At 38.4% G+C, this 11,983-nt stretch overlaps 1 protein-coding gene and 9 non-coding genes across 10 annotated transcripts in view; 9 read left to right on the top strand and 1 right to left on the bottom strand.

Annotated features, from left to right (window-relative positions):
- Positions 1–11,983, bottom strand: part of LOC134848630 (uncharacterized) — a 244,181-nt gene that overhangs the window by 147,938 nt on the left and 84,260 nt on the right. The window lies entirely within an intron of this gene.
- On the top strand, positions 4,140–4,212 carry Trnav-aac (transfer RNA valine (anticodon AAC)). The gene has a single exon. It is a non-coding gene; the product is annotated as a tRNA-Val (tRNA).
- On the top strand, positions 5,002–5,074 carry Trnav-aac (transfer RNA valine (anticodon AAC)). The gene has a single exon. It is a non-coding gene; the product is annotated as a tRNA-Val (tRNA).
- On the top strand, positions 5,867–5,939 carry Trnav-cac (transfer RNA valine (anticodon CAC)). The gene has a single exon. It is a non-coding gene; the product is annotated as a tRNA-Val (tRNA).
- Positions 7,576–7,648, top strand: Trnav-aac (transfer RNA valine (anticodon AAC)). The gene has a single exon. It is a non-coding gene; the product is annotated as a tRNA-Val (tRNA).
- On the top strand, positions 7,860–7,932 carry Trnaf-aaa (transfer RNA phenylalanine (anticodon AAA)). The gene has a single exon. It is a non-coding gene; the product is annotated as a tRNA-Phe (tRNA).
- On the top strand, positions 8,144–8,216 carry Trnav-aac (transfer RNA valine (anticodon AAC)). Its single transcript has one exon. It is a non-coding gene; the product is annotated as a tRNA-Val (tRNA).
- On the top strand, positions 8,713–8,785 carry Trnav-aac (transfer RNA valine (anticodon AAC)). Its single transcript has one exon. It is a non-coding gene; the product is annotated as a tRNA-Val (tRNA).
- Positions 10,972–11,044, top strand: Trnav-aac (transfer RNA valine (anticodon AAC)). The gene has a single exon. It is a non-coding gene; the product is annotated as a tRNA-Val (tRNA).
- On the top strand, positions 11,541–11,613 carry Trnav-aac (transfer RNA valine (anticodon AAC)). Its single transcript has one exon. It is a non-coding gene; the product is annotated as a tRNA-Val (tRNA).

The raw sequence follows: 11,983 nt of genomic DNA, 5'->3' as shown, positions 1-11,983 counted from the left end.
TCTCCAGTTCGGTCCTAGATAGCATCGAAAGTTACGGATTGACAAAGGCACCACATCACCAGTAGCTTCTTTTTCTTGTTTTGCAGACCTGGAATTTTTTTCATTAGTGCCTTTGTCGAAAGTGACGGATTGACTCTCTGATGCTATCTAGGACCGAACTGGAGACCTGCTGCGTGTTGGGCAGACGTGATAAACGCTACACCACAGCACCTGGTGTAGCGGTTATCACGTAGCTTCTTTTTCTTGTTTTGCAGACCTGGAATTTTTTTCATTAGTGCCTTTGTGGGCAGACGTGATAACCGCTACACCACAGCACCTGGTGTAGCGGTTATCAGTAGCTTCTTTTTCTTGTTTTGCAGACCTGTTTTTCTTGTTTTGCAAATTCCAGGTCTTTTTCTTGTTTTGCAGACCTGGAATTTTTTTCATTAGTGCCTTTGTCGAAAGTTACGGAAAAACTTGCATTTCTTAATGAATTTTCGTCACGTGTCAGGCAATTTTTCTGGAGTTATTTGAAATATAGTTTCCAGCTAACAAAATTTTTGTCGAAAGTTACGGATTGACTCTCTGATGCTATCGAGGACCGAACTGGAGACCTGCTGCGTGTTTGGCAGACGTGATAACCGCTACACCACAGCACCTGGTGTAGCGGTTATCACGTAGCTTCTTTTTCTTGTTTTGCAGACCTGTTTTTCAGTAGCTATCAGTAGCTTCTTTTTCTTGTTTTGCAGACCTGTTGTTCTTGTTTTGCAAATTCCAGGTCTTTTTCTTGTTTTGCAGACCTGGAATTTTTTTCATTAGTGCCTTTGTCGAAAGTTACGGAAAATCTTGCATTTCTTAATGAATTTTCGTCACGTGTCAGGCAATTTTTCTGGAGTTATTTGAAATATAGTTTGCAGAGTTATTGAAGTGCTGTGGTGTAGCGGTTATCACGTCTGCCCAACACGCAGCAGGTCACCAGTTCGGTCCTAGATAGCATCAGAGAGTCAATTATCATAAAATGGTGAATCAGGACTGTAGAAACATTTTGTTCATTAAAAATTATATTTCACCTAACTCCAGAAAAATTGCCTGACATGTGACGAAAATAGATTAGGACATGCGAAGTTTTTCCAAACTTTTTGACAAACGCACTGATGACAAAAATTCCATGTGTGCAAAACAAGAAAAAGAAGCTATTTGATCAAGCTCAGGTGCAGTGGTGTAGCGGTTATCACGTCTGCCTAACACGCAGAAAGTCTCCAGTTCGATCCTGGACAATATCAGGAAATCAATTCTCATGAAAACGAAAAAAAATGATTGTACAAAACTTTTGTTCGCTGGAAACTATATTTCAAATAACTCCAGAAAAATTGCCTGACACGTGACGAAAATTCAGTAAGACATGCAAAATTTTCCGTACTTTTTGACAAATGCACTAATGACCAAAAATTCCAGGTCTGCAAAACAAGAAAAAGAATCTACTTAGGATAGCTTACGTGCTGTGGTGTAGCGGTTATCACGTCTGCCTAACACGCAGAAGGTCACCAGATCGATCCCGGCCAATATCGGAAAATCAACCCTTATGAAGATGGAAAGTAAGGATTGTACAACAATTTTGTTCGCTGGAAACTATATTTCAAATAACTCCAGAAAAAATGCCTGACACGTGGCAAAAATTCATTGAGACATGCAAAATTTTCCGTAATTTTCGACAAATGCACTGATGACAAAATTCCAGGTCTGCAAAACAAGAAAAAGAAGCTACTTAATGAAGCTTAGGTGCTGTGGTGTACCGGTTATCACGTCTGCCTAACACGCGGAAGGTCTTCAGTTCAATTCTGGACAATATCAGAAAATCAATTCTCATGAAAAAGGAAAATAAGGATTGTACAAAAATGTTCTTAGCTGGAAACTATATTTCAAACAACTGCAGAAAAATTGCCTGACACGTGACGAAAATTCATCAAGACATGCAAAATTTTCCGTAATTTTCGACAAATGCACTGATGACAAAAATTCCAGGTCTGCAAAACAAGAAAAAGAAGCTACTTAATGAAGCTCAGGTGCTGTGGTGTACCGGTTATCACGTCTGCCTAACACGCGGAAGGTCTTCAATTCAATCCTGGACAATATCAGAAAATCAATTCTCATGAAAAAGGAAAATAAGGATTGTACAAAAATGTTCTTAGCTGGAAACTATATTTCAAATAACTGCAGAAAAATTGCCTGACACGTGACGAAAATTCATCAAGACATGCAAAATTTTCCGTAATTTTCGACAAATGCACTGATGACAAAAATTCCAGGTCTGCAAAACAAGAAAAAGAAGCTACTTAATGAAGCTCAGGTGCTGTGGTGTACCGGTTATCACGTCTGCCTAACACGCGGAAGGTCTTCAATTCAATCCTGGACAATATCAGAAAATCAATTCTCATGAAAAAGGAAAATAAGGATTGTACAAAAATGTTCTTAGCTGGAAACTATATTTCAAATAACTGCAGAAAAATTGCCTGACACGTGACGAAAATTCATTAAGACATGCAAATTTTTCCGTAAGTTTCGACAAATGCACTGATGACCAAAATTCCAGGTCTGCAAAAAAAGAAAAAGAAGCTACGTGAGAAAGCTCAGGTGCTGTGGTGTAGCGGTTATCACGTCTACCTTACACGCAAAATGTCTTCAGTTCGATCCTGGACAGCATCAGAAAGTCCAGTTTCATAGAATTGATAAATAAGGATTGCTTAAAGATTTTGTTCATTGGAAGTAACGTTTGAACTAAATCCAGAAAAATTGCTTGATACGTGATTGAAAAACAATAAGACATGCGAAAATTTTCCGTAACTTTCGACAAAGGCACTGATGACAAAAATTCCAGGTCTGCAAAACAAGAAAAAGAAGCTTCTTAAGAAAGCTCAGGTGCTGTGGAGTAGCGGTTATCACGTCTGGCTAACTCGCAGAAGGTCTCCAGTTCGATCCTGGACAGCATCAGAAAGTCTATTGTCGTAAAAATTATGAATCAGGACTGTACAAACATTTTGTTCGTTGAAATTAATATTTCAACTAAATCCAGAAAAATTGCCTGACATGTGACGAAAATCGATTAAAAAATGCGAAATTTTCCCGAAACTTTTGACAAATGCACTGATGACAACAATTCCAGGTCTGCGAAACAACAAAAAGAAGCTACTTGGGAAATATCAGGTGCGGTGGTGTAGCGGTTATCATATTTGGCACAGGAGATCTGTTGCATTTCCCTGGCCCTATATCCCATTGCGTCTCGAGTGATTTCCAAATGAGCGCAGGAATAGCACAGCAGATCTGCGAGGCCTACCCAACTCTACAGCCTACGTTAAAGTTTGATCCTGGACAGCATCGGAAAGTCCAGTAGCATATAATTGATAAATATGGATTGCACAAAAATTTTGTTCATTGGAAATAACGTTTAAACTAACTCCAAAAAAATTGCCTGACATGTGACGAAGACGAAAATAGATTAAGACATGCGAAATTTTCCCGAAACTTTTGACAAATGCACTGAGGACAAAAATTCCAGGTCTGCGAAACAACAAAAAGAAGCTACTTGAGAAATATCAGGTGCTGTGGTGTAGCGGTTATCACGTCTGACTCACACGCAGAAGGTCTCCAGTTGGATCCTGGACAGCATCAGAAAATCAATTATCATTAAAACGATTAATAAGGAATGTACAAAGATTTTGCTCGTTGGAAATTATATTTCAACTAACTCCAGAAAAATTGCCTAACACGTGACGAAAATTCATTGAGACATGCGAAATTTTTCCGAAATTTTCGACAAACGCACTGATGATAAAAATTCCAGTCTGCAAAACAAGAAAAAGAAGCTACTTGAGAAAACTCAGGTGCTGTTGTGTAGCGGTTATGATGTCTGCCTAACACGCAGAATGTCTTCAGTGCAATCCTGGAGTATCACAAAGTCCAGTATCATAGAATTGATAAATATGGATTGCACAAAGATTTTGTTCATTGGAAATAACGTTTAAACTTACTCCAGAAAAATTGCCTGACACGTGATTAAAATACAATAAGACATGCGAACATTTTCAGTAACTTTCGGCGAAGGCACTGATGACGAAATATCCAGGTCTGCGAAACAAGAAAAAGGAGCTACTTGAGAAAGCTCAGGTGCTGTGGTGTAGCGGTTATCACGTCTGCCTAACACGCAGAAGGTCTCCAGTTCGATCCTTGACAGCATCAGAAAGTCAATTATCGTAAAAATGATGAATAGGGACTGTACAGACATTTTGTTCGTCGAAAATAATTTTTCAACTAACTCCGGAAAAATTGCCTGACATGTGACGAAAAAAGATTAAGGCATGCTAAAAGAAATATGATGTCCGAAACTTTTGACAAATGCACTGAGGACAAAAATTCCTGGAGCGCAAAACAAGAAAAAGAAGCTACTTTAGAAAGCTCAGGTGCTGTGGTGTAGCGGTTATCACGTCTGCCTAACACGCAGAAGGCCTCCAGTTCGATCCTGAATAATCTCAGGAAATCAATTCTTATGAAAAAGGAAAATAAGGATTGTACAAAAATTTTGTTAGCTGGAAACTATATTTCAAAAAACTCCAGAAAAATTGCCTGACACGTGACGAAAATACATTAAGAAATGCAAGTTTTTCCGTAATTTTCGACAAATGCACTGATGACCAAAATTCCAGGTCTGCAAAACAAGAAAAAGAAGCTACTTGAGAAAGCTCAGGTGCTGTGGTTTAGCGGTTATGATGTCTGCCTAACACGCAGAATGTCTTCAATTCAATCCTTGAGAGCTTCAGAAATTCCAGTATCATAGCAATGATAAATATGGATTGCACAAAGATTTTGTTCATTGGAAATAACGTTTAAACTTACTCCAGAAAAATTGCCTGACACGTGATTAAAATACAATAAGACATGCGAACATTTTCAGTAACTTTCGGCAAAGGCACTGATGACGAAATATCCAGGTCTGCAAAACAAGAAAAAGAAGCTACTTCAGAAAGCTCAGGTGCTGTGGTGTAGCGGTTATCACGTCTGCCTAACACGCAGAAGGTCTCCAGTTCGATCCTGGACAGCATCAGAAAGTCAATTATCGTAAAAATGAGGAATCAGGACTGTACAGACATTTTGTTCGTCGAAAATAATTTTTCAACTAACTCCAGAAAAATTGCCTGACATGTGACGAAAATAGATTAAGGCAAGCGAAAAGAAATATGATGTCCGAAACTTTTGACAAATGCACTGAGGAGAAAAATTCGTGGTGCGCAAAACAAGAAAAAGAAGCTACTTGAGAAAGCTCAGGTGATGTGGTGTAGCGGTTATCACGTCTGCCTAACACGCAGAAGGCCTCCAGTTCGATCCTGAACAATATCAGGAAATAAATTCTTATGAAAATGGAAAATAAGGATTGTACAAAAATTTTGTTAGCTGGAAACTATATTTCAAAAAACTCCAGAAAAATTGCCTGACACGTGACGAAAATACATTAAGAAATGCAAGTTTTTCCGTAATTTTCGACAAATGCACTGATGACCAAAATTCCAGGTCTGCAAAACAAGAAAAAGAAGCTACTTGAGAAAGCTCAGCAGGTGCTGTGGTGTAGCGGTTATGATGTCTGCCTAACACGCAGAATGTCTTCAATTCAATCCTGGAGAGCATCAGAAAGTGCAGTATCATAGAATTGATAAATATGGATCGCACAAAGATTTTGTTCATTGGAAATAACGTTTTAACTTACCCTAGAAAAATTGCCTGACACGTGATTAAAATACAATAAGACATGCAAAAATTTTCAGGAGCTTTCGGCAAAGGCACTGATGACGAAATATCCAGGTCTGCAAACCAAGAAAAAGAAGCTACTTAAGAAAGCTCAGGTGCTGTGGTGTAGCGGTTATCACGTCTGACTCACACGCAGAAGGTCTCCAGTTCGATCCTGGACAGCATCAGAAAGTCAATTATCGTAAAAATGATGAATCAGGACTGTACAGACATTTTGTTCGTCGAAAATAATATTTCAACTAACTCCAGAAAAACTGCCTGACATGTGACGAAAATAGATTAAGGCATGCGAAATTTTCCCGAAACTTTTGACAAATGCACTGAGGACAAAAATTCCTGGTGCGCAAAACAAGAAAAAGAAGCTACTTGTGAAAGCTCAGGTGCTGTGGAGTAGCGGTTATCACGTCTGCCTATCACGCAGAAGGCCTCCAGTTCAATCCTGCACAATATCAGGAAATCAATTCTTATGAAAATGGAAAATAAGGATTGTACAAAAATTTTGTTAGCTGGAAACTATATTTCAAATAACTCCAGAAAAATTTTGCCTGACACGTGACGCAAATTCATTGAGAAATGCAAGTTTTTCCGTAATTTTCGACAAATGCACTGATGACCAAAATTCCAGGTCTGCAAAACAAGAAAAAGAAGCTACTTGAGAAAGCTCAAGTGCTGTGGTGTAGCGGTTATGATGTCTGCCTAACACGCAGAATGTCTTCAGTTCAATCCTGGAGAGCATCAGAAAGTCCAGTATCATAGAATTGATAAATATGGATTGCACAAAGATTTTGTTCATTGGAAATAACGTTTAAACTTACTCCAGAAAAATTGCCTGACACGTGACGCAAATTCATTAAGAAATGCAAGTTTTTCCGTAATTTTCGACAAATGCACTGATGAAAAAAATTCCAGGTCTGCAAAACAAGAAAAAGAAGCTACTTGCGTAAGCTCAGGTGCTGTGGTGTAGCGGTTGTCACGTCTGCCTTACACACAAAATGACTTCAGTTCGATCCTGGACAGCATCAGAAAGTCCAGTTTCAAAGAATTGATAAATATGGATTGCACAGAGATTCTGTTCATCGGAAAAAACGTTTAAACTAACTCCAGAAAAATTGTCTGACATGTGACGAAAATAGATTAAGGCAAGCGAAATTTTCCCGAAACTTTTGACAAATGCACTGATGACAACAATTCCAGGTCTGCGAAACAACAAAATGAAGCTACTTGAGAAATCTCAGGTGCTGTGGTGTAGCTGTTATCACGTCTGCCTCACACGCAGAAGGTCTACAAAGCGATCCTGAATAATATCAGGAAATCAATTCTTATGAAAATGGAAAATGAGGATTGTACAAAAATTTTGTTAGCTGGAAACTACATTTCAAATAACTCCAGAAAAATTGCCTGACACGTGACGAAAATTCATTAAGAAATGCAAGTTTTTCCGTAACTTTCGACATATGCACTAATGACCAAAATTCCAGGTCTGCAAAACAAGAAAAAGAAGCTACTTGAGAAAGCTCAGGTGCTGTGGTGTAGCGGTTATGATGTCTGCCTAACACGCAGAATGTCTTCAGTTCAATCCTTGAGAGCATCAGAAATTCCAGTATCATAGAATTGATAAATATGGATTGCACAAAGATTTTGTTCATTGGAAATAAGGTTTAAACTTACTCCAGAAAAATTGCCTGACACGTGATCAAAATACAATAAGACATGCGAAAATTTTCCATAACTTTCGGCAAAGGCACTGATGACGAAATATCCAGGTCTGCAAAACAAGAAAAAGAAGCTACTTAAGAAAGCTCAGGTGCTGTGGTGTAGCGGTTATCACGTCTGCCTAACACGCAGAAGGGCTCCAGTTCGATCCTGGACAGCATCAGAGAGTCAATTATCTTAAAAATGATGAACAGGACTGTAAAGAGATTTTGTTCGTCGAAAGTAATATTTCAACTAACTCCAGAAAAATTGCCTGACATGTGACGAAAATAGATTAAGGCATGCAAAATTTTCCCGAAACTTTTGACAAATGCACTGATCAACAAAATTCCTGGTCTGTAAAACAAGAAAAAGAAGCTACTTGAGAAAGCTCAGGTGCTGTGGTGTAGCGGTTATCACGTCTGCCTAAAAAGCAGAAGGCCTCCAGTTCGATCCTGAACAATATCAGGAAATCAATTCTTATGAAAATGGAAAATGAGGATTGTACAAAAACTTTGTTAGCTGGAAACTACATTTCAAATAACTCCAGAAAAATTGCCTAACACGTGACGAAAATTCATTAAGACATGCAAGTTTTTCCGTAATTTTCGGCAAAGGCACTGATGACGAATTATCCAGGTCTGCAAAACAAGAAAAAGAAGCTACTTAAGAAAGCTCAGGTGCTGTGGTGTAGCGGTTATCACGTCTGGCTAACACGCAGAAGGTCTCCAGTTCGATCCTGGACAGCATCAGAAAGTCTATTGTCGTAAAAATTATGAATCAGGACTGTACAAACATTTTGTTCGTTGAAATTAATATTTCAACTAAATCCAGAAAAATTGCCTGACATGTGACGAAAATAGATTAAAAAATGCAAGTTTTTCCGTAATTTTCGACATATGCACTAATGACCAAAATTCCAGGTCTGCAAAACAAGAAAAGGAAGCTACTTGAGAAAGCTCAGGTGCTGTGGTGTAGCGGTTATTATGTCTGCCTAACACGCAGAATGTCTTCATTTCAATCCTTGAGAGCATCAGAACTTCCAGTATCATAGCATTGATAAATATGGATTGCACAAAGATTTTGTTCATTGGAAATAAAGTTTAAACTTACTCCAGAAAAATTGCCTGACACGTGATCAAAATACAATAAGACATGCGAAAATTTTCCATAACTTTCGGCAAAGGCACTGATGACGAAATATCCAGGTCTGCAAAACAAGAAAAAGAAGCTACTTAAGAAAGCTCAGGTGCTGTGGTGTAGCGGTTATCACGTCTGCCTAACACGCAGAAGGGCTCCAGTTCGATCCTGGACAGCATCAGAGAGTCAATTATCTTAAAAATGATGAAACAGGACTGTCAAGAGATTTTGTTCGTCAAAAATAATATTTCAACTAACTCCAGAAAAATTGCCTGACATGTGACGAAAATAGATTAAGGCATGCGAAATTTTCCCGAAACTTTTGACAAATGCACTCATCACCAAAATTCCAGGTCTGCAAAACAAGAAAAAGAAGCTACTTGAGAACGCTCAAGTGCTGTGGTGTAGCGGTTATGATGTCTGCCTGACACGCAGAATGTCTTCAGTTCAATCCTGGAGAGCATCAGAAAGTCCAGTACATAGAAATGATAAATATGGATTGCACAAAGATTTTGTTCATTGAAAATAACGTTTAAACTAACACGTGATTAAAATACAATAAGACATGCAAAAATTTTCAGTAACTTCCGACAAAGGTAATGATGACAAAAAATCCAGGTCTGCAAACCAAGAAAAAGAAGCTACTTAAGAAAGCTCAGGTGCTGTGGTGTAGCGGTTATCACGTCTGCCTAACACGCAGCAGGTCTCCAGTTCGGTCCTGGATAGCATCACAGAGTCAATTATCATAAAATGATGAATCAGATGACTGTACACACATTTTGTTCGTTGAAAATAATATTTCACTAACTCCAGAAAAATTGCCTGACATGTGACGAAAATAGATATAGACATGCGAAACTTTCCCGAAACTTTCGACAAATGCAATGAGGACAAAAATTCCTGGTGCGCAAAACAAGAAAAAGAAGCTACTTGCCAAAGCTCAGGTGCTGTGGTGTAGCGGTTATCACGTCTGCCTATCACGCAGAAGGCCTCCAGTTCGATCCTGAACAATATCAGGAAATCAATTCTTATGAAAACGAAAAATAAGGATTGTACAAAAATTTTGTTCGCTGGAAATTATATTTCAAATAACTCCAGAAAAATTGCCTAACACGTGACGAAAATTCATTAAGACATGCAAAATTTTCCATAATTTTCGACAAATGCACTGATAACAAAAATTCCAGGTCTGCAAAACAAGAAAAAGAAGCTACTTGCGAAAGCTCAGGTGCTGTGGTGTAGCGGTTGTCACGTCTGCCTTACACACAAAATGACTTCAGTTCGATCCTGGACAGCATCAGAAAGTCCAGTTTCAAAGAATGGATAAATATGGATTGCACAAAGATTCTGTTAATTGGAAATAACGTTTAAACGAACTCCAGAAAAATTGTCTGACATGTGACGAAAATAGATTAAGGCATGCGAAATATTTCCAAAACTTTTGACAAATGCACTAAGGACAAAAATTCCTGGTGCGCAAAACAAGAAAAAGAAGCTACTTGACAAAGCTCAGGTGCTGTGGTGTAGCGGTTATCACGTCTGCCTAACAAGCAGAAGGCCTCCAGTTCGATCCGGAACAATATCAGGAAATCAATTCTTATGAAAATGGAAAATGAGGATTGTACAAAAATTTTGTGAGCTGGAAACTAAATTTCAAATAACTCGAAAAATTGCCTGACACCTGACGAAAATTCAATAAGAAATGCAAGTTTTTCCGTAATCTTCGACAAATGCACTGATAACAAAAATTCCAGGTCTGCAAAACAAGAAAAAGAAGCTACTTGCGAAAGCTCAGGTGCTGTGGTGTAGCGGTTGTCACGTCTGCCTTACACACAAAATGACTTCAGTTCGATCCTGGACAGCATCAGAAAGTCAAGTTCCAAAGAATTGATAAATATGGATTGCACAAAGATTCTGTTCTTTGGAAATAACGTTTAAACTAACTCCAGAAAAATTGTCTGACATGTGACGAAAATAGTTTAAGGCATGCGAAATTTTCCCAAAATTTTTGACAAATGCACTGATGACAAAAAATCCAGGTCTGCAAAACAAGAAAAAAATTATTATTTGAGAAAGCTCAGGTGCTGCTGTGGTGTAGCGGTTATCACGTCTGCCTTACACACAAAATGACTTCAGTTCGATCCTGGACAGCATCAGAAAGTCCAGTTCCAAAGAATTGATAAATATGGAGTGCACAAAGACTCTGTTCATTGGAAATAACGTTTAAACTAACTCCAGAAAAATTGTCTGACATGTGACGAAAATAGATTAAGGCATGCAAAATTTTCCCGAAATTTTGACAAATGCACTAAGGACAAAAATTCCTGGTGCGCAAAACAAGAAAAAGAAGCTCCTTGACAAAGCTTAGGTGCTGTGGTGTAGCGGTTATCACGTCTGCCTAACAAGCAGAAGGCCTCCAGTTCGATCCTGAACAATATCAGGAAATCAATTCTTATGAAAATGGAAAATGAGGATTGTACAAAAATTTTGTTAGCTGGAAACTACATTTCATATAACTCCAGAAAAATTGCCTGACACGTGACGAAAATTCTTTAAGAAATGCAAGTTTTTCCGTAATCTTCGACAAATGCACTGATAACAAAAATTCCAGGTCTGCAAAACAAGAAAAAGAAGCTACTTGCGAAAGCTCAGGTGCTGTGGTGTAGCGGTTGTCACGTCTGCCTTACACACAAAATGACTTCAGTTCGATCCTGGACAGCATCAGAAAGTCCAGTTCCAAAGAATTGATAAATATGGATTGCACAAAGATTCTGTTCTTTGGAAATAACGTTTAAACTAACTCCAGAAAAATTGTCTGACATGTGACGAAAATAGATTAAGGCATGCGAAATTTTCCCGAAACTTTTGACAAATGCACTAAGGACAAAAATTCCTGGTGCGCAAAACAAGAAAAAGAAGCTCCTTGACAAAGCTCAGGTGCTGTGGTGTAGCGGTTATCACGTCTGCCTAACAAGCAGAAGGCCTCCAGTTCGATCCTGAACAATATCAGGAAATCAATTCTTATGAAAATGGAAAATGAGGATTGTACAAAAATTTTGTTAGCTGGAAACTACATTTCAAATAACTCCAGAAAAATTGCCTGACACGTGACGAAAATTCATTAAGAAATGCAAGTTTTTCCGTAATCTTCGACAAATGCACTGATAACAAAAATTCCAGGTCTGCAAAACAAGAAAAAGAAGCTACTTGCGAAAGCTCAGGTGCTGTGGTGTAGCGGTTGTCACGTCTGCCTTACACACAAAATGCCTTCAGTTCGATCCTGGACAGCATCAGAAAGTCCAGTTCCAAAAAATTGATAAATATGGATTGCACAAAGATTTTGTTCATTGGAAATAACGTTTAAACTTACTCCAGAAAA

The sequence above is a fragment of the Symsagittifera roscoffensis genome, chromosome 6 (assembly GCF_963678635.1).
Source record: "Symsagittifera roscoffensis chromosome 6, txSymRosc1.1, whole genome shotgun sequence".
Lineage (NCBI taxonomy): Eukaryota > Metazoa > Xenacoelomorpha > Acoela > Convolutidae > Symsagittifera > Symsagittifera roscoffensis.
Note: the sequence above shows the minus strand (reverse complement) of the source record. Positions and strands in the feature narration are given on the sequence as shown.